General features: G+C 37.9%; 1 protein-coding gene across 2 annotated transcripts in view; it reads right to left on the minus strand.

The window, feature by feature from the left end:
- Positions 1–3,348: 3,348 nt before the first annotated feature.
- The window catches only part of FAM170A (family with sequence similarity 170, member A), a 52,756-nt gene continuing 37,547 nt past the window's right edge, over positions 3,349–18,557 (minus strand). For both annotated transcript variants that reach the window (XM_024995059.1, XM_015472136.2), the window contains exon 6: positions 3,349–3,546. The gene's annotated coding sequence lies outside the window, so the exon portion shown is untranslated. The remainder of the gene's footprint in view (positions 3,547–18,557) is intronic.

Raw genomic sequence — 18,557 nt, forward strand, 5'->3', positions numbered from 1 at the left:
GTAACAATATACAATGGAGAAAAGACAGTCTCTTTAATAAGTGGTGTTGGTGAGGTAGAAATTGTTAGGCAGTTAGTGTGGGAACTCTGAGACCTTGGCCTGTTTCAATAAACATCCCATTCCATTAACCTGAAACTATACCCTTTGTCCTAATTCCTGGCTCTCAGAGGAATGTCCTTGGTCTGATAAATTATCAGCACTCAGATCCAGGAAAGGGTAGTAATTAACTTTTCTTCCATATGCCTGAGGGAGAAACAACTGGTGATCATTAATCTTTAGCCTATACATCTGGTCCACTGTAAAATGGTGGGGAATCATGAGAAAAAGTTGTGGGATGGTGACTTAATGTCTAAGAAAACTAAGAATCTGAGGATCAAAAGAAGCCATAAAGATGTGAAGTTAAACATAGTGACCTTTAAGCAGATTGGTTATAAATGACATATGTTAAAAGTAAGAACCAATCAAAAGTGTAAAAATCAATACTAGTAAGAATATAAATTGCTGTAAGTCCCGCCTTTTTGGGGAACTTCACTCCCTCTCAGTATCTGTGCTGAAAGTTTTGTACTTTCTCTCTGAAATAAATCCTGTTTGCCTGCTACCATGAGTGTTTGTGTGTTTGCAAAGTTCATTCTTTGGCTTGGCAAACAAGAACTCGGATTCCCATTTCATTGGGAAAACTGGACAGCTATGTCTAAAATAATGAAATTAGAGCACTTCCTAGCACCATACACAAAAATAAACTCAAAATGAATTAAAGGTGTAATGTTAAGACTGGATACTAGAAAACTCTTAGAGGAAAGCATAGGAAGAATACACTTTTACATAAATTACAGCAAGATCTCTTTTGACCCACCTTCTAGGGTAATAAAAATAAAAGTAAACAAATAGGGCCTGATTAAATTTAAAAGCTTCTGCACAGCAAAAACAAACAGATGAAAAGACAACCCACACAATGGGGGAAAGAGACTAATCTCTAAAATATACAAACACCTCATGAAACTCAATATCAAAAAAAAAAAAAAAGATCAAAAAATGGATGGAGGACCTAAATAGATATTTCTCTGAAGAAGATATACAAATGGCCAAGAAGCACACAAAAAGATGCTCAACATCACTAATTAAGAGAGAAATGAAAATCAAAACTACAATGAAATATCACCTCACACCAGTCAGTATAGCCATCAAAAAGTCTACATACAATAAATGTTGGAGAGGGTGTGGAGACAAGGGAACCCTCCTACACTGTTGGTGGGAATGTAAATCAGTACAGCCACTATGGAGAACAGCGTGAAGGCTCCTTAAAAAAACTAAACACAGAACTATTGTATCATCCAGCAATTCCACTCCTTGGCATATATTCAGAGAAAATCATTATTCGAAAGGATACATGCTCCCAATGTTCACTGCAGTGCTGTTTACAATAGTCAAGACATGGAAGCAACCTAAATGTGCATCACATATGAATGAATAAAGATGTGGTACATATATAAAATAGAGTATTACTCAGCCTCAAAAAAGAATGAAATAATGTATACCTGTGGCAGATTCATTTCGATATTTGGCAAAACCAATACAATATTGTAAAGTTTAAAAATAAAATAAAATTTAAAAAAATGAAATAATGTCATTTGCAACAATATGGATGGACTTGGATATTATACTAAGTGAGGTAAGTTTGACAGAGAAAGACAAATATCATGATATTGCTTAGATATGAAAGCTTTAAAAAATGATACAAATGAACTTGTTTATGAAACAAAAATAGACTCACAGGCTTAGAGAACAAACTTAAGGTTACCAAAGAGGAAACGTTGAGAGGATGGATGAATTGGGAGTTTGGAATTGACATACACATACTACTATATGGAAAGTAGATAACAAGGACCTTCTGTATAGCACAGGGAACTCTTCTAAATATTTTGTAATAACCTAAATGTGAAAAATAATTTGAAAAAGACTCGATACATGTACATGTATAGCTGAATCACTTGGCTATACACCTGAAACTAACACAGTATTGTTAATCAACTATATTCTAATATAAAATGATAAAATAAAAAATAAAATTAATTTTAAAAAGCACTGATTCATATGTTGAAACCCTGAATCCCCAGCCTGAATGTGACTCTATTTAGAGAAGGGCCTCTAGAGAAGTAACTAACATTAAGTGAGGTTATATAGTGGGGCCCTGACTCAAAAGATTTAGTGTCCTTAGAAGAGATACCAGAGAACATTTTGTGTGTGTGGATGTATGACTATATATGCGGTAAATAAATATCTATGTGAGGACATGATGAGAAGGCAGCATTATATAAATGAGGAAGAGAGCCCATCTCAGAAATTGAATTTGGTGGCACTATACTTACGAACTTCTAATTTTCAGAAGCGCGACAAAATAAATTTCTGTCCTGTAAACCACAGTGGTGTTTTGTTAAGGAAGCCCAAGCAAACTAATACACTGCATATCACTGCTTTTCATAATTGCTCATATGTTCTTGCTATTTCAAACATAGTTCCTTATTCATTTCCAATTTTTCATTGAACTATGATTTCAAACTTTCTAGCTCTATCCTTCCTAGTAATATAGAGAAACATGCTCCATGACAAAGTTGTCAGTATTAGTGAGTAGTTTTAGTCATCTTTTAGAAAATCCCTGGAATTATAGACATTTCTCACAGAGACATATCTGTGATAGAAGATAAAAATATCTATCCTCTCCAGACATTCCATGTTGTACATTTCTATGGCACTATATATTTTATAAACACATGAATAAATATCATCTAAAATTCCCAGAATTTAAACCTATTCCCTGCCTTACTCTATGTATTTATAGAAACAAAAAATATAACAAGGCATAATTCTTAATTCTATCAGAGAATCAATCATATCCTTAGTGTACTCTCTGACTACAAATAAAAACTTGAACAATCATACATTTCAATTTATTGGATTAGCTTTGTATAGTACTCAAGATATTAGTGTGATATTCTCATTTGTGCATGCATGCTTAGTTATGTCTGATTCTTTGGGACCCCTTTTGGACTGCAGATTGCCAGGCTCCTCTGTCCATGGAATTTTTCAAGCAAGAATACTGGAGTGGGTTGTCATTTCCTCCTCAGGAGATCTTCCTGATCCAGAGATCGAACCCTCATCTCCTGGGTCCCCTGAATTACAGGAGGATTCTTTATCACTGAGCTTCTCACAGTCTATTATTCCCCTTTGTATCATTATATTATCAACAGTAAAAAATAAAATTGCAAGTAACAAAAAGGACTGTAAAACATGCTCTAAGTAAAGCATTATGGAAATGATAAATCACAATTGATATAATACAATAAGGCCATATAAAATTGCATAAATATATTTGAGGTGTGGCAAAGAGCTACAGGTAAGAGTCAGGCAGAACTGCTAAGCAGAAAGGAACTTTGAGATCTTCAGGTTAAAAAGCTTCAAGTTACAGAGGTATTGGTCATTCCCCATTTGTCTCTTTATGTCCTTCTTCCAGGCTTCTTTACCTTGTTCCAAAACTCAGGATGTTGCTTTCTATAAACAAATACAAAAATATTTTACCCTTTAGATTTGGTTGTGTTTGAACAATAAGTTCTTAGGATTCAAAGGGTAGGAGGAGAGAGCTGTTGGGGTACAACTCCCCTCCTGCTGAGGTAGCTAGTTGTCAGTGCAACTGTTACTAGTGTTATTCTACCAAAGGCTAGGAACCCTGTATAACCATCCTATAGCTCTCCCCACTGGCTCCTTCAAGCCTAACTTCCCATACTGTTAGCCCTGGGCCTATTCATTCTTCCCTGTTGGTTTCTATTATTATTATCATTTTTACTTTACAATATTGTATTGGTTTTGTTATCTTTTAAAAATACCTTATTAAACTCATGCCAATTGCCCCCGTTTTAGTGCACTGTTCTCTGCTGGAAAATGAACTGATAGGAAAATTAACTCTTTAGAGATAAAAGTGCAAAGACTAACTTATCTTGGTCATATTATCATTTGCCTGTGATCTATAAAAGCAAGAAGCATTAGCATAGCTATTATAAAGGCTGCTCCTCAAATACTGGATCAAAAATAACATTCAAAATTTCTAGTTTAAGATAAAACCAAGAGTGTTCTTATTTGTTCCACTGCATTAGAATTTTAAGCAAAAAGAAAACACAAAAACTGTAAGTATCAGTGTATTCTTCAGACAAGTCTCAAGAAGTTTCATAAGTGCCTTTTCATTGTACACTCCACTAGGTATCACAGGTTTTGGAAATCTGATCACAGTGACTCAGGTAGGTGGAAGAGCCTAAGCTAGAACTAAGTTCTTTACGTATTTGGGCTCTGTGATTTAATCTAGGCACTAATAAGCATACATGATAAGCCACATGTTTTTCAGAAACTAAATTATGTTGCCACATGGGATGAGGAAAAGAGAAATCTGGAAAACAGACATGAACAATAAAATGAGTGGATTGGCAAATTTTACAAAAGCAGCAAAAGTCCTTGATGATAATAAAATGGTTAGGTTCAATACTTCTTGTTGCATATTTATCTCAAGGAAGCCACAAGGAACATGAACACCAATCCTTAGGTTCCTAGTGAAGAGTGAGAGCCTGGGACACTGTGTTACACACAGTCCAACTGAAACCACAATGGTTATTAGGAGGTTTTCTTGAGAAATAACAAGGACAATTAACAAGAACACACTGGCGGCCTTAATTTTCCAACATCATTGCCAAAAGCCACGAGACAAATGTGTGAGTGGCAATGGCTATTCTCCTCTACTAAGTTTTAACTAACAATTTAGCAATAATTTGTTACCAAAATAGCTCCACTATTCAACCAAATTTTTGAAAGAATAGCAGTTTCATTTCATAAACCATGTCACATCATTATCAAAGCAGAACCTTTTCATTTTTATAAACTTGATTCATTTCCACAAGGAAAAAACAGATTACATATGGTAATTATAATCATCAACATTTATGGAAAACCGATACATTACCCGATGAAATGAATTTTTAAAACCCATTATATACTTTCCTTGAGATATAAAGTTAATAAACCCAACTCCTTTTATCTCCTTCTGAGCTTCATGTTTCTTTACAAAGTTGTTTATATTCTGATTTTTATATGTCTGCTCTAGGAAGGACTGTAACTTTAGTACCCTGACCACCTCAGTTGTATAACTGTGTGATAGTTAATGTATGTAAACATCAGGAAACTGTAACATTTTAGCAGAAAGCAGAGGAAAGCCTGCTAAAATGTCAAAATTGGATATTTTTCTTTCCTTTCTAGAATTGAGGAATTCAAAGAATGAGCTATCAGATTTCTGTTCAGCAAGTCATAGTTAAAGCCCTGGGACCTAGAATTGTTTAATCCATACCAGATGTGAGGAATAAAGGTAGAAATAAAGAAAAAGGAGTCTGAATCCTGCATTCCTATAATTAAAAGAAAACGGAAATATTTTTTTCCTTTGTATAAGGGCAAAGGAAAAAGTAATACATACTTAAAACTGTGCAAGGAAATTTCAAATTTATCACACTAACAATTATTATGCTTTAATAATATACCTGTAATCAAGATAGACTGTTTTTTTAATAATTACTTCATGTTATCTGGTTTACATACCCTTTTTAAAAAGCTGTTGATCTAAAAGCTTTTCTTAGGATCTAGTAATACTAATACAAACTTTGAAACTGTTCTGATCCTTTTCTGATGTTTGCTTTTAAGATCTATTATTTCTTCAGATTTCTGAAAATATGTTCAGAATGTAACTACAATGTTACTTTCATGATCACCTGTGCTTGGTCTCTTCAATTCAGTTCAGTTCAGTTCAGTCACTCAGTCGTGTCCGACTCTGTGACCCCATGAATCACAGCACGCCAGGCCTCCCTGTCCATCACCAACTCCCGGAGTTCACTCACACTCACATCCATCGAGTCAGTGATGCCATCCAGCCATGTCATCCTCTGTCGTCCCCTTCTCCTCCCGCCCCCAATCCCTCCCAGCATCAGAGTCTTTTCCAATGAGTCAACTCTTCACATGAGGTGGCCAAAGTACTGGAGTTTCAGCTTCAGCATCATTCCTTCCAAAGAAATCCCAGAGCCGATCTCCTTCAGAATGGACTAGTTGGAGCTCCTTGCAGTCCAAGGGACTCTCAAGAGTCTTCTCCAACACCACAGTTGAAAAGCATCAATTCTTTGGCACTCAGCCTTCTTCACAGTCCAACTCTCACATCCATACATGACCACAGGAAAAACCATAGCCTTGACTAGATGAACCTTTGTTGGCAAAGTAATGTCTCTGCTTTTCAATATGCTATCTAGGTTGGTCATAACTTTCCTTCCAAGGAGTAAGCATCTTTTAATTTCATGGCTGCAGTCACCATCTGCAGTGATTTTGGAGCCCCAAAAAATAAAGTCTGACACTGTTTCCCCATCTATTTCCCATGAAGTGATGGGACTGGATGCCATGATCTTCATTTTCTGAATGTTGAGCTTTAAGCCAACTTTTTCACTCTCCTCTTTTACTTTCATCAAGAGGCTTTTTAGTTCCTCTTCACTTTCTGATTGGTCTCTTAGTTGTGCCCAACTCTTTGCAACCTCAAGGACCATAGCACACCAGATCTCATAGCTCATCAGGGCTCAGTGTCCACGGGATTTTTCAGACAAGGATACCAGAGTGGGATGCTGTTTTGTTTTCCAGGGGGTCTTACCAACCCAAGGATCGAGTCCCCTGAGTCACTCATCTGTGTTGGCAGGCAGGTTCTTTACCACTGAACCATCTGGGAGACCCCATTTCAATACTGCTGAAAATGTTTTTTATTACTTCTTAATGGCTGGTATGAATCCTCTCAACATGTTTTACTTAAATTTTTTTTATTTTATTTTATTTTTAAACTTTACAATATTGTATTAGTTTTGCCAAATATTTAATCATTTCTTTAACACTTTTGTTCTTTTTATTCAGGTTTACTCTCTTCATTTGAAACTTGTACCACACACTTCTAATTCAAGTTTCATTATTTCGTTAGATCAATATTTGGCTCAATAATTTGTTTAAATTTTTTTATTAAAAAGTTTTTTCTAAGGTATATTTATACTGAGGTATATTTCACTGAATGTTTTACATCTGACACCAAATTGCAAAGTTCTGAGTTCTAAATTTTTTTCTCTTTTAGTGGTAGCCCACTTTTATTAGGGAATATTTCATGCCAAGATGGTCTCAATAAAGGACAGAAATAGTATGGACCTAACAGAAGCAGAAGATATTAAGAAGAGATGGCAAGAATACACAGAAGAACTGTACAAAAAAGAGCATCATGACCCAGATAATCACGATGGTGTGATCACTGACCTAGAGCCAGACATCCTGGATGTGAGGTAAGTGGGCCTTAGAAAGCATCACTACAAACAAAGCTAGTGGAGGTGATGGCATTCCAGTTGAGCTATTTCAAATCCTGAAAGATGATGCTGTGAAAGTGCTGCACTCAATATGCCAGCAAATTTGGAAAACAGCAGTGGCCACAGGACTGGAAAAGGTCAGTTTTCATTCCAATCTCAAAGAAAGGCAATGCCAAAGAATGTTCAAACTATTGCACAATTGCACTCATCTCGCATGCTAGTAAGATAATGCTCAAAATTCTCCAAGCCAGGCTTCAGCAATACATGAACCATGAACTTCCACATGTTCAAGCTGGTTTTAGAAAAGGCAGAGGAACAAGAGATCAAATTGCCAACATCTGCTGGATCATTGAAAAAGCAAGAGAGTTTCAGAAAAACATCGATTTCTGCTTTATTGACTATGCCAAAGCCTTTGACTATGTGGATCACAATAAACTGTGGAAAATTCTGAAAGAGATGGGACTAGCGGACCACCTGACCTGCCTCTTGAGAAACCTGTATGCAGGTCAGGAAGCAACAGTTAGAACTGGACATGGAACAACAGACTGGTTCCAAACAGGAAAAGGAGTACGTCAAGGCTGTATATTGTTACCCTGCTTATTTAACTTATTTGCAGAGTTCATCATGCGAAATGCTGGGCTGGAGGAAGCACAAGCTGGAATCAAGATTGCCGGGAGAAATAGCAATAACTTCACATATGCAGATGACACCACCCTTATGGCAGAAAGTGAAGAACTAAAGAGCCTCTTGATGAAAGTGAAAGAGGAGAGTGAAAAAGTTGGCTTAAAACTCAATATTCAGAAAACAAAGATCATGACATCTGATCCCATCACTTCATGGGAAATAGATGGGGAAACAGTGGAAACAGTGGCTGACTTTATTTTTCTGGGCTCCAAAATTCTTGCAGATGGTGATTGCAACCATGAAATTAAAAGACACTTACTCCTTGAAAGGAAAGTTATGACCAACCTAGACAACGTATTAAAAAGCAGAGACATTACTTTAGCAACAAAGGTCCATCTATTCAAGGCTATGGTTTTTCCAGTGGTCATGTACGGATGTGAGAGTTGCACTGTAAAGAAAGCTGAGCACTGAAGAATTGATGCTTTTGAACTGTGGTGTTGGAGAAGACTCTTAAGAGTCCCTTGGACTGCAAGGGAATCCAACCAGTCCATTCTAAAGAAATCAGTCCTGGGTATTCATTGGAAGGACTGATGTTGAAGCTGAAACTCCAATACTTTGGCCACCTGGTGCGAAGAGCTGACTCGTTTGAAAAGACCCTGATGCTGGGAAAGATTGAGGGCAGGAGGAGAAGGGGACGACAGAGGATGAGATGGCTGGATGGCATCACTGACTCAATGGACATGGGTTTGGGTGTACATGAGTTGGTGATGGACAGGGAGGCCTGGCGTGCTACGGTTCATGGGGTCGCAAAGAGTCGGACACAACTGAGCGACTGAACTGAACGGAAATTTAATTTTAGTAGTCATGATATAACCAAAACAGATCTTTCAAGAAAACTGCATCTTTTATTCTAAGGAAACTTTTTTTATATATTATTCAGACCCAATTTTTAAAGACCATTTTTCATATATTGAATTTCTTTATATAGGCTAGAATAAATATTAATTCAAAAAATTGAGGTTATATTTACTATTTTGCTGGACATTTTACTGTTATTCTTGATATTTACAAAGTGATAATTTTCACATTGCTAACTTCTTGCATATAAATCCAACATTTTATATGCAAATAAAGCTAGGATTTATTTGAAAATCACACTGTTAAAACTGAGATGTAAGTATTCCATGTGTAATGTGTTTTGGTGCTTTACCTCATTTCTTTAGAGCACTTAAGATATTACCCTAAGGGATAGTATTTTGATATCTGTTTATCTATCATCTATGTAATAGCCCAGAATGTGACACAACTTCATTTCAAACACTCTCTCTGTAAGTTTTTTGAAAAGTAGAATAACAAAACACTATAAATGTCAGGACTGTCTCCAGTATATTTAGGCCCTGTTAATGACTGCCTCTCTACCCTAGCAATAGGAAGTGCTCATATTCCAACTTTTATATGTGTTGTACACTGCAGCATTTAAAATCTCCCAACTCTAGAACTGGACTATATGTTTTAAACAGGGCTTTGAGGACTATTCTGAAATCAGAAGACATATAACTGCTCTGACAATAAATACAGTCCAAGCCCAAACATATGGCATATAAACAATCTTAGGCTTATATAATAAGGCAAGATAATAGCAGAATTTGTATATTTTAAAGGATGTTGCTTTCATACTTGCCAAAGGCACACCAGATATCCTGCAGTGGGTGAATAGAGAATAAACTTTGGTTCATCTAGACAATGGAATATTATTCATCACTAAAAAGGAATGAGCTATTAAGCCATAAAAAGACATGGAGGAATCTATAAGAGAAAGAAGCTAATCATAAAAGGCTACATACTGTATGATTCCAACTACATGAAATTCTGGAAAAGGGTAAAATATAGTTGCAGTTAAAAGATCATTGGTTGCCAGGGTCAAGGTGTGTGTGTGTGTGTGTGTGTGTGTGTAGATGAACAGGCAGAAGACTGTAAGAAGACTCTGTATGATATCATAACAATGGGTATACATAATACTTTTGTATAAATTCACAGAATGTACAATACCAACAATGAATATGTGTGTGTGTGAGTGTGCAGTCATGTCTGACTCTACAATCTCACAGACTGTAGCCTGATAGGCTTCTCTGTCCATGGACTTCTCCAGGCAAGAATATGGGAGTGGGTTGCCATTTCCATCTTCAAGGGATCTTCCCGACCTAGGAATCAAACCCAAGTCACCTGTGTCTCCTGCATTGGCAGGCTGATTCTTTAGCACGAGCACCACCTTGGGAAGCCCAAGAATACTGGAGTGGGTTGCTATACCCTGCTCCAAGGGATCTTTTTGACTGAGGGATCGAACCCAAGTCACCTGTGTCTCCTGCATTGCAGGCAGATTCTTTACCTCAGAGCCACAGGGGAAGCCAACAGAGGATGCTAGGGTAAACTGTGGACTGTGCTCCATTACTCAGTCATGTCTGACTCTTCGTTACCCCCATGGACTGTAGCCCACCAGGCTCCTCTGTTCATGGGGATTCTCCAGGCGAGAATACCGAAGTGCATTGGCGTGCTCTCCTCCAGGGGATCGTCCCAACCCAGGGATCAAACCCAGGTCTCCTGCATTGCAGGCAGATTCTTTACCATCTGAGCCACTAGGTAGTTAATTATAATGTGCCAATGTAGGCTCATCTTGTTGAAAAGAAATATATATATATATATATATAAAAAATATACATACAGACCTCTCTGGTGGGTGCTGTTGATAAGACTGACGGATATGCATAGGTGGGGGGGGTGTAAATGAGAAAACACTGTACCTTCCGCTCAGTTATGTTGTAAATATAAAACTACTCTAAAACTAGTCTTTTAAACATTTTTAAATAGATAGTGATAAGGGTTCTGTCTGAAATTTGGCTTAGAACTTGAGGTGATTTGTAAGAGTAACTACACTGACTGTTTTATGAAAGTAACATGGTCATCCATTTGGATGCCTTTCCAGTCCCTAGAAAAAATATAGAGTCACCTGAGGAAGAATTACCCAACTCAGTATTTTTAGATGGTTACTACATACTTGAAACCTAGCCATCTTAGAAGAAAACATACTTGCCAATATCTGGGTGTTGTGAGTTATGGTTGTAGATAAGAGGAGCTAAAGAAAGAAAGTCAACTAAAATATAAGTTCTTCTTGCAAAGGATGAATAATCAGGAACATCATAGGACAGAATGGTGTTCCACAGGGCATAGACATTTGGCAACATCTAGAGATATTTTTGATTGTTGTAACTAGGGAAGAGAAGGAAGGGGAAGATTATTTGCATGTAATATTTGGAGGCCAGGCAATGGCACCCCACTCCAGTACTCTTGCCTGGAAAATCCCACGGGCAGAGGAGCCTGGTAGGCTGCAGTCCATGGGGTCCCAAAGAGTCGGACCCAACTGAGTGACTTCACTTTCACTTTCCACTTTCATGACCTGGAGAAGGAAATGGCAACCCACTCCAGTGTTCTTGCCTGGAGAATCCCAGGGACAGGGGAGCCTGGTGGGCTGCTGTCTATGGGGTTGCACAGAGTCGGACACAACTGAAGCGACTTAGCAGCAGCAGTAGCAGCAGGAACACTACTAAACATCCTACAATGAACAAGACAGCTCCCCACCCCAACCACAGCCAAAAATTATTTGATCCAAAGTTTTAATAGTGCCTAAGTTAAAGAACTTCTACCACAGACAAAAGAAAAAATCATCACATTACTAGAGAAGAACAGAAGAACATGGCAACATGATGACACAATCAAAAGCAGAGTGATGTTTCAAGTCAGAACGTGGGGTGCAATTCATATTAACAGAAGAAACGTGGGAGCAAACTCACTAGGAATGCCTGGCAGAAAACAAAAGGATGACCTCACTGTGGCACAAATAGAGGTCAGAGATATTAGGAGCATTCTGTATGTTATAAGAATTTTTTGAGCCCAACTGTTTACCATTGATTACCTCCAGGCTTCTTGACAAAGGCTCAAATGATTTAAAGGTAAAATCCCCATTATAAAATCAATAGCTCCATAGATAACTATAAAATGAATGGTGCTAAATATAACCAATCCTTAAACTTATCTGGAAAGAGCAGAAGAAAAAGAGGATATAGTGTTACTGTGTATATTCTTCTACTTTCTATGCTCTTTAAAACTGATTTTATTTTTTCCTGAAAAAGTAATAAATCTATACCATCTTTTTCTAATTTTACAATCTGTGAATCATGAATCATGTTAGCCAATGTATCTCATCAAAAAAAGACATAGCGATATATAGCTATGTATGTGTATACACACACACACACACACACACACACAGTGGAATTCTTTACCTTCTGAACCACCACTTCCATTTAAAAAGTACAATTAAACATTACAGTGGAGGACAAGATGGTGGAGGAGTAGGTAGACACGGAGTACCTCTCTCTCCATGGATACATCAGGGATACATCTTCAGACACAGAAGGGCATGCAGAACACCAGCTGAGAGCAGACAGGAGTACCTGATCAGTGGAAAAGAATATATAGACCCACACAAAACTTGGTAGGACCAAAGAGCTAGGGGGAAAAACAGGAGTGTTAGTAGGACTGGACCTGCCCTTGGTGGGTGGGCGAATTGAAGCAGGGGTCTGATTCCAACACCAGGGCAATTGCCTGAGTCAGAGGAGAAACATTCGTGGCTGAGAGTAAAACAGCTCATCTGTGGCAGCCTAAATGGAATGAGAATCAGACAGTCCTTGCCACTGCATACATACCCCAGATGGCACAGTGGCTGGGAACTGGAATTTAGGGACTGTGGAGCAATCCTCGGGCAAGGGCTGCTGTTGACGGCAGAGAGATGGATGGAGGGGATGAGAGGGAGGAGACTGGTGGGAAATGCCTGAGGAGGAAAGCCGGCAGCCATGGAAGCAAGGCGATACTGCTGAGTCACGTGTAGGGGGTGGAGCCATCACCATAGCCTATCTCTCCCCACACGGCAGCATTGGCAGCTGAAAAATAGAGAGGCTGGCCCATCAAACACCTGACACACTGAACTACAGAGTAGGACCCCACCCAGGGTGCCTGTTTAAGTGCTCATCTACAGAGTAGGACCCCAGCCAAGAGAGTGGGGTGGTGGGCAGAGGGGTGCCCTCTATGTGCCTTATACACTGAACAACAGAGAAGAACTTCAGGCGAGGAAGTCATCTAAGTGCCTGAATGGGTGGAGCTATGGAGAAAGACTGGCCAAAGAGGCCTTCTGATTGCCAGTTACAAGAGGCTTGAAAAAAGACTCTGATAGGGCCATAACGTCTGCAACGGAGGCAGTCCATATCCCTTGCACACTTGACGCCACCAGGGTCCCTGCAGGCCAAGCAGCTGAGCCACTTTCGTGCTCAACTCGCACTGGGGCAGATCTGCCATAGGCAAAAAAAAGTCTTGCGCTTATGTGTGCAGGGTCGCTTCAGTAGTGTCCAGCTCTTTGCAACCCTATAGACTGTGGCCTGCCAGGCTTCTTTGGTCAGGAAGGGGGTTCTCCAGGCAAGAATACTGGAGCGTATTGGCCAATACTGGTTGCCATACCCTTCTAGAGCACTATATTTCTTGCTGCCCTAGCTGCCAACTCCCCTGAGTACCTGGTGTTGCCAGAACTCCTGCAACCCAAGCAGCTGCACCACCTCTGCACCTGGCCCTCACAGGGGCAAACCCAAGTCCTCCAGGGCAGCCTCAGGAGCAAACCCCAGTGGGTGACCCACATGCAGAGGTGGAAATAAAACAACAATTGAAACCCAGGGTCAGTGTGACTAAGGAAGAAGACCCCAAACCTTCCCACCAACTGTACAAGCTGAAGATTAAATCCACACAATTAGGCAGACCCCGTGTCTATGGAGTATATAAAAGGTCATTGAGAGCTCCCACAAAAGAAAACACACTAGTTCTGATAGCTGTGGACATGGAGGCAACAACACAGAGGAGTAGACCAGATTAGAATATGAGCTGCCCCCACAGCAGGTCCAGAGATCAGCACAGTGTTGGAGGGCATCCTAGGGAGGTGAGGTGGACTGTGACTCCCAGTGAGGGAAGTGACACTGACAGCAGTGACTCAAGAAAAACATTTATTATTCTTATGTTTTGACTTGTTCTATAGATTTTTTTGAACTTTTTTTTTTCTTTCTTTTCTCCCTCCTCTGTTGTAGTTGTCAATTTTATTGGCACTATGAAATCCAATTAATTTTTTGACCTTTTTTTGGTCTTTTTTTTCCTTAATCACGTTTTTTATTGTTGCTAAAAACCTGCCTCTATGCTTTTTGCAGTTATGAGAGGCTTTTTTTGTTTTTTGTTTTTCTCTTTTTTTAATTTAATTTTTTAAACCTATTATTTTTTCTACATTTATTCCTTTGTTTGCTTTTCCTACTGTTCTTTTCCCTTTGCAGTTAATCTTTAATATATACATAAATCTTCTTTATCTACCTCTATTTAACTTTGCATATCTACTTTCTTTTTCTTTTTTCCCCTTCCTCTCAACATATTTGTTAGTTTTATTTTCATTGTTTTATTCCCCAATCGGTACCTTGCTTTTGTTTTGTTTTCCAATTTGTGCTTTAGTTACTTTTGTTCTGGTAGATGTAATTTTTGGTTCCCTTTGTTTACTGGATCAATCTACTGTACTTTATTTTTGTTGGACTGTTTTGATTTTGCTTAGGGGTGTATACGTATATATTCAGTAACACTTTTTATTGTTGTCACAAACCTCTGCTTCTAACTTGGGCCATTGCAGTTCTGTGGAGTTTCCCCACCCCCACCCCCTTTTTTTTATCCTTTTTCTTCTTCCATTTTTTTTCTTTTCTCTTTTTATAATTTTAATTTTTTATAACCTAGTATATTTTTCTACATTTTTTCTTTTGTTTGCCTTTCCTACTGTTCTTTTCCCCTTGCACTTAATCTTTAATGTATATAAATCTTATTCATCTACCTATATTTAACTTTGCATAGCTATTCTTTCTTTCTTTTCTTTATTTCCCTTCCTCTCAATGTATTTGTTAGTTTTATTTTCATTGCTTTACTCCCCAATTGGCACATTGCTTTAGTTTTGTTTTCCAGTTTGTGCTTTAGTTAGTTTTGTTCTGGTAGATATAATTTTTGGTTTCCTTTGATCACTAGGTCAATCTACTCTATTTTACTTTTCTTGGGCTGTTTTGATTTTGCTTATGGGTGTATATGTATATGTGTATATTCAGTCACACTTTTTATTGCTGTTATAAACCTTTGCATCTATGTTGGGCTTTTCCCAACATTTCCCAGGGATGGGAAGCCTGGTGGGCTGCCATCTATGGGGTCACAGAGAGTCGGACCTTTGTTCACTAGGTCAATCTACTCTATTTTACTTTTGTTGGGCTGTTTTGATTTTGCTTATGGGTGTATATGTATATGTGTATATTCAGTCACATTTTTTATTGTTGTTATAAACCTTTGCATCTATGTTGGGCTTTTGCAGTTCTGCGGAATTTTCCTTTTTTTTCTTTCTTTTTCCTTTTATTTTTTTTTCATTTTTGTAATTTTAACTTTTAATTTTTTAAAACCTATTATATTTTTCTAAATTTATTCCTTTGTTTGCCTTTCCTACTGCTCTCTTCCCCTTGCAGTTAATCTTTAATATATATATATATATATATATATTAAAAATTATATATATCAGAGAAGGCAGTGGCACCCCACTCCAGTACTTTTGCCTAGAAAACCCCACGGACGGAGGAGCCTGGTAGGCTGCAGTCCATGGGGTCGCTAGAGTCGGACACGACTGAGTGACTTCCCTTTCACTTTTCATTTTCATGCATTGGAGAAGGAAATGGCAACCCACTCCAGTGTTCTTGCCTGGAGGATCCCAGGGATGGGAAGCCTGGTGGACTGCAGTCTATGGGGTCACACAGAGTCGGACACAACTGAAGCGACTTAGCAGCAGCATATATACATATACATATATATATATATATATACACACACACACACACACACACATCTTCTTCATTTACCTCCAACTTTGCATATCTAATTTTTCTTCCTTTTCTTTCCTCTCCTTTCAACCTATTTCTTAGTTATGTTTTCATTGCTTTATTCCCCATTTGGCACCTTGCTTTAGTTTTGTTTTCCAGTTTGTGCTTTAGTTAGTTTTGTTCTTAACTGGTAAATAAAATTTTTGACTTCTTTGTTTGCCAGGTTAATTTATTATACTTTATTTTTGTTGGACTGTTTTGACTTTTCTCATGGGTGTATATGTATATGTGTATATTCCATTATTTTAATTACTATTTGCCTGATTTTGTAACTGCCATTTGTCTGTGGTTCATCTTCGGTTTCTTGTTTTGGGATATTTCTTTTAATCTCACTTAATGCCATAACAAACCACTTGTGGAATCTTTTTTCCTGACCAGAGATCAAGTCCTGAGCCTTTGGGGTGGGAGCACTGAGTCCAAGATCCTAGACTACAAGAGAACTAACCCCAGAGGGTATCAAATAGTGATAACTCACGTAATGGAAACCACTAGAATACAAGACCTGGCATCATCCAACCACCAATAGCACCCTGTGCAGGACCTCTCACCTAAACAACAAAGGAAACAAAAATACAAACCCAATCATTAGCAGACAGGAGTACCACCTCACTCAGCCTTGCCCATCAGAGGAAAAACAAACCAACAAAAACTCAGCACAAATATCACCCTATAAGAAGCTTACATAAACCACTGGACCAACTTTAGAGGGCAGAAACCAAAAGGAAGAAAGAATTCAACCATGAAGCCTGGGAGAAGGAGATCTCAAATACAATAAGTTAAAAGAAATAATAATGAAAAGGCAGAGAAATATTACACAAATGAAAGAAGAAACTAGAAGTCCAAATAAATGGAGAGGAAATAGGCAAACTACCTGCAAAAGAATTCAGAATGATGATAGTAAAAATGATCAAAAACCTTGAAATCAAAATGGAGAAAATGCAAGAACCAGTTAACAAAGACGTAGAAGAATTAAAGAATAAACATGGCAGAGACAACACAATTACTGAAATTAAAAACACTCTAGATGGAGTCAATAACAGAATAGATGAAACAGAAGAATGAATCAGTGAGCTAGAAGGTAAAATGGTGGAAATAACTGCTGAAGAGCAGAATAAAGTAAAAAGAATGAAAAGAATGGAGGATAACCTCAGAGACCTCTGGGACAGTATCAAACACACCAACATTTGAATTATAGTGGTCCCAGAAGAAAGAAAGGGAATGAGAGAATTTTTGTAGAGATTATACTTGAGAATTTCAACATAGAAAATATAATAGTCAATCAAGTCCAAGAGGCACAAGGAGTCCCATACAGGATAAACCCAAGGAGAAACATGCCAAGACACATACTTATCAAACTAACAAAGACTAAACACAAATAAAGAATATTAAAAGCAGCAAGGGAGAAGGAATAAGTAACATACAAAGGAAACCCCATAACCTGACAGCTGATCTTTCAGCTGATACTCTGCAGGCCAGAAGGGAATGGCAGGATATATTTTAAGTACTGAAAGGGAAAAATCTACAACCAAGATTACGGTACCCAACAAGTATCTCATTCAAAATTGATGGTAAAATAAAAAGCTTTTCAGAGAAGCAAAACTTAGAATTCAGCACAACAAGACCAGCTTTACAACAAATGTTAAACGGATTTATATAGTCAAGAAATACAAGAGAAGAAAAAAGATCTACAAAATCAACCCCAAAGAATTAAGAAAATGGCAATAGGAACATATATATCAATAATCACTTTAAATGTAAATGGATTACATGCCCCAACCAAAAGACACAGACTGGTGTATGGATACAAAAACAAGATCCATATATATGCTGCCTACAAGAAATGCACTTCAGATCTAAAGACACATATAGACTGAAAGTGAGAGGATGGAAAAATATATCCCATGCACATGGGAAGCAAAAGAAAGCTGAAGTAGCAATCCTCATATCAGACAAAATAGACCTTAAAATAAAGAAGGTTACAAGAGATAAGGAAGGACACTACATAATGATCAAGGGATCAATCCAAGAGGAAGACATAACAACTGTAAATATCTATGTACCCAACATAGGAGCATGTCAAAACATAAGACAAACACTAACAGACATAAAAGGAGAAATTGAAAGTAACACAATAATAGTAGGAGACTTTAACACCCCACTCACACCGATGGACAGATTATCAAAACAGAAAATTAATAAGGAAACACAAGTCTTAAATGATACGTTAGATGAGATGGATCTCATTGATTTCTTCAGAACATCCCATCCAAATGCAGAAGAATACACCTTCTTCTCAAGTGCACATGGAACATTCTCCAGGATAGAGAATATTTTAGGTCACAAATCAAACCTCAGTAAATGTAAAAAAATTGAAGTCATATCAAGCATCTTCTCTGACCGCACACTATGGAACTAGATATAAATTACAAGGAAAAAAAAACTGTAAGAAACACAAACACATGGAGATTAAACAACACGTTTCTAAATAACCAACAGGTTA

The sequence above is a fragment of the Bos taurus genome, chromosome 7 (assembly GCF_002263795.3).
Source record: "Bos taurus isolate L1 Dominette 01449 registration number 42190680 breed Hereford chromosome 7, ARS-UCD2.0, whole genome shotgun sequence".
Lineage (NCBI taxonomy): Eukaryota > Metazoa > Chordata > Mammalia > Artiodactyla > Bovidae > Bos > Bos taurus.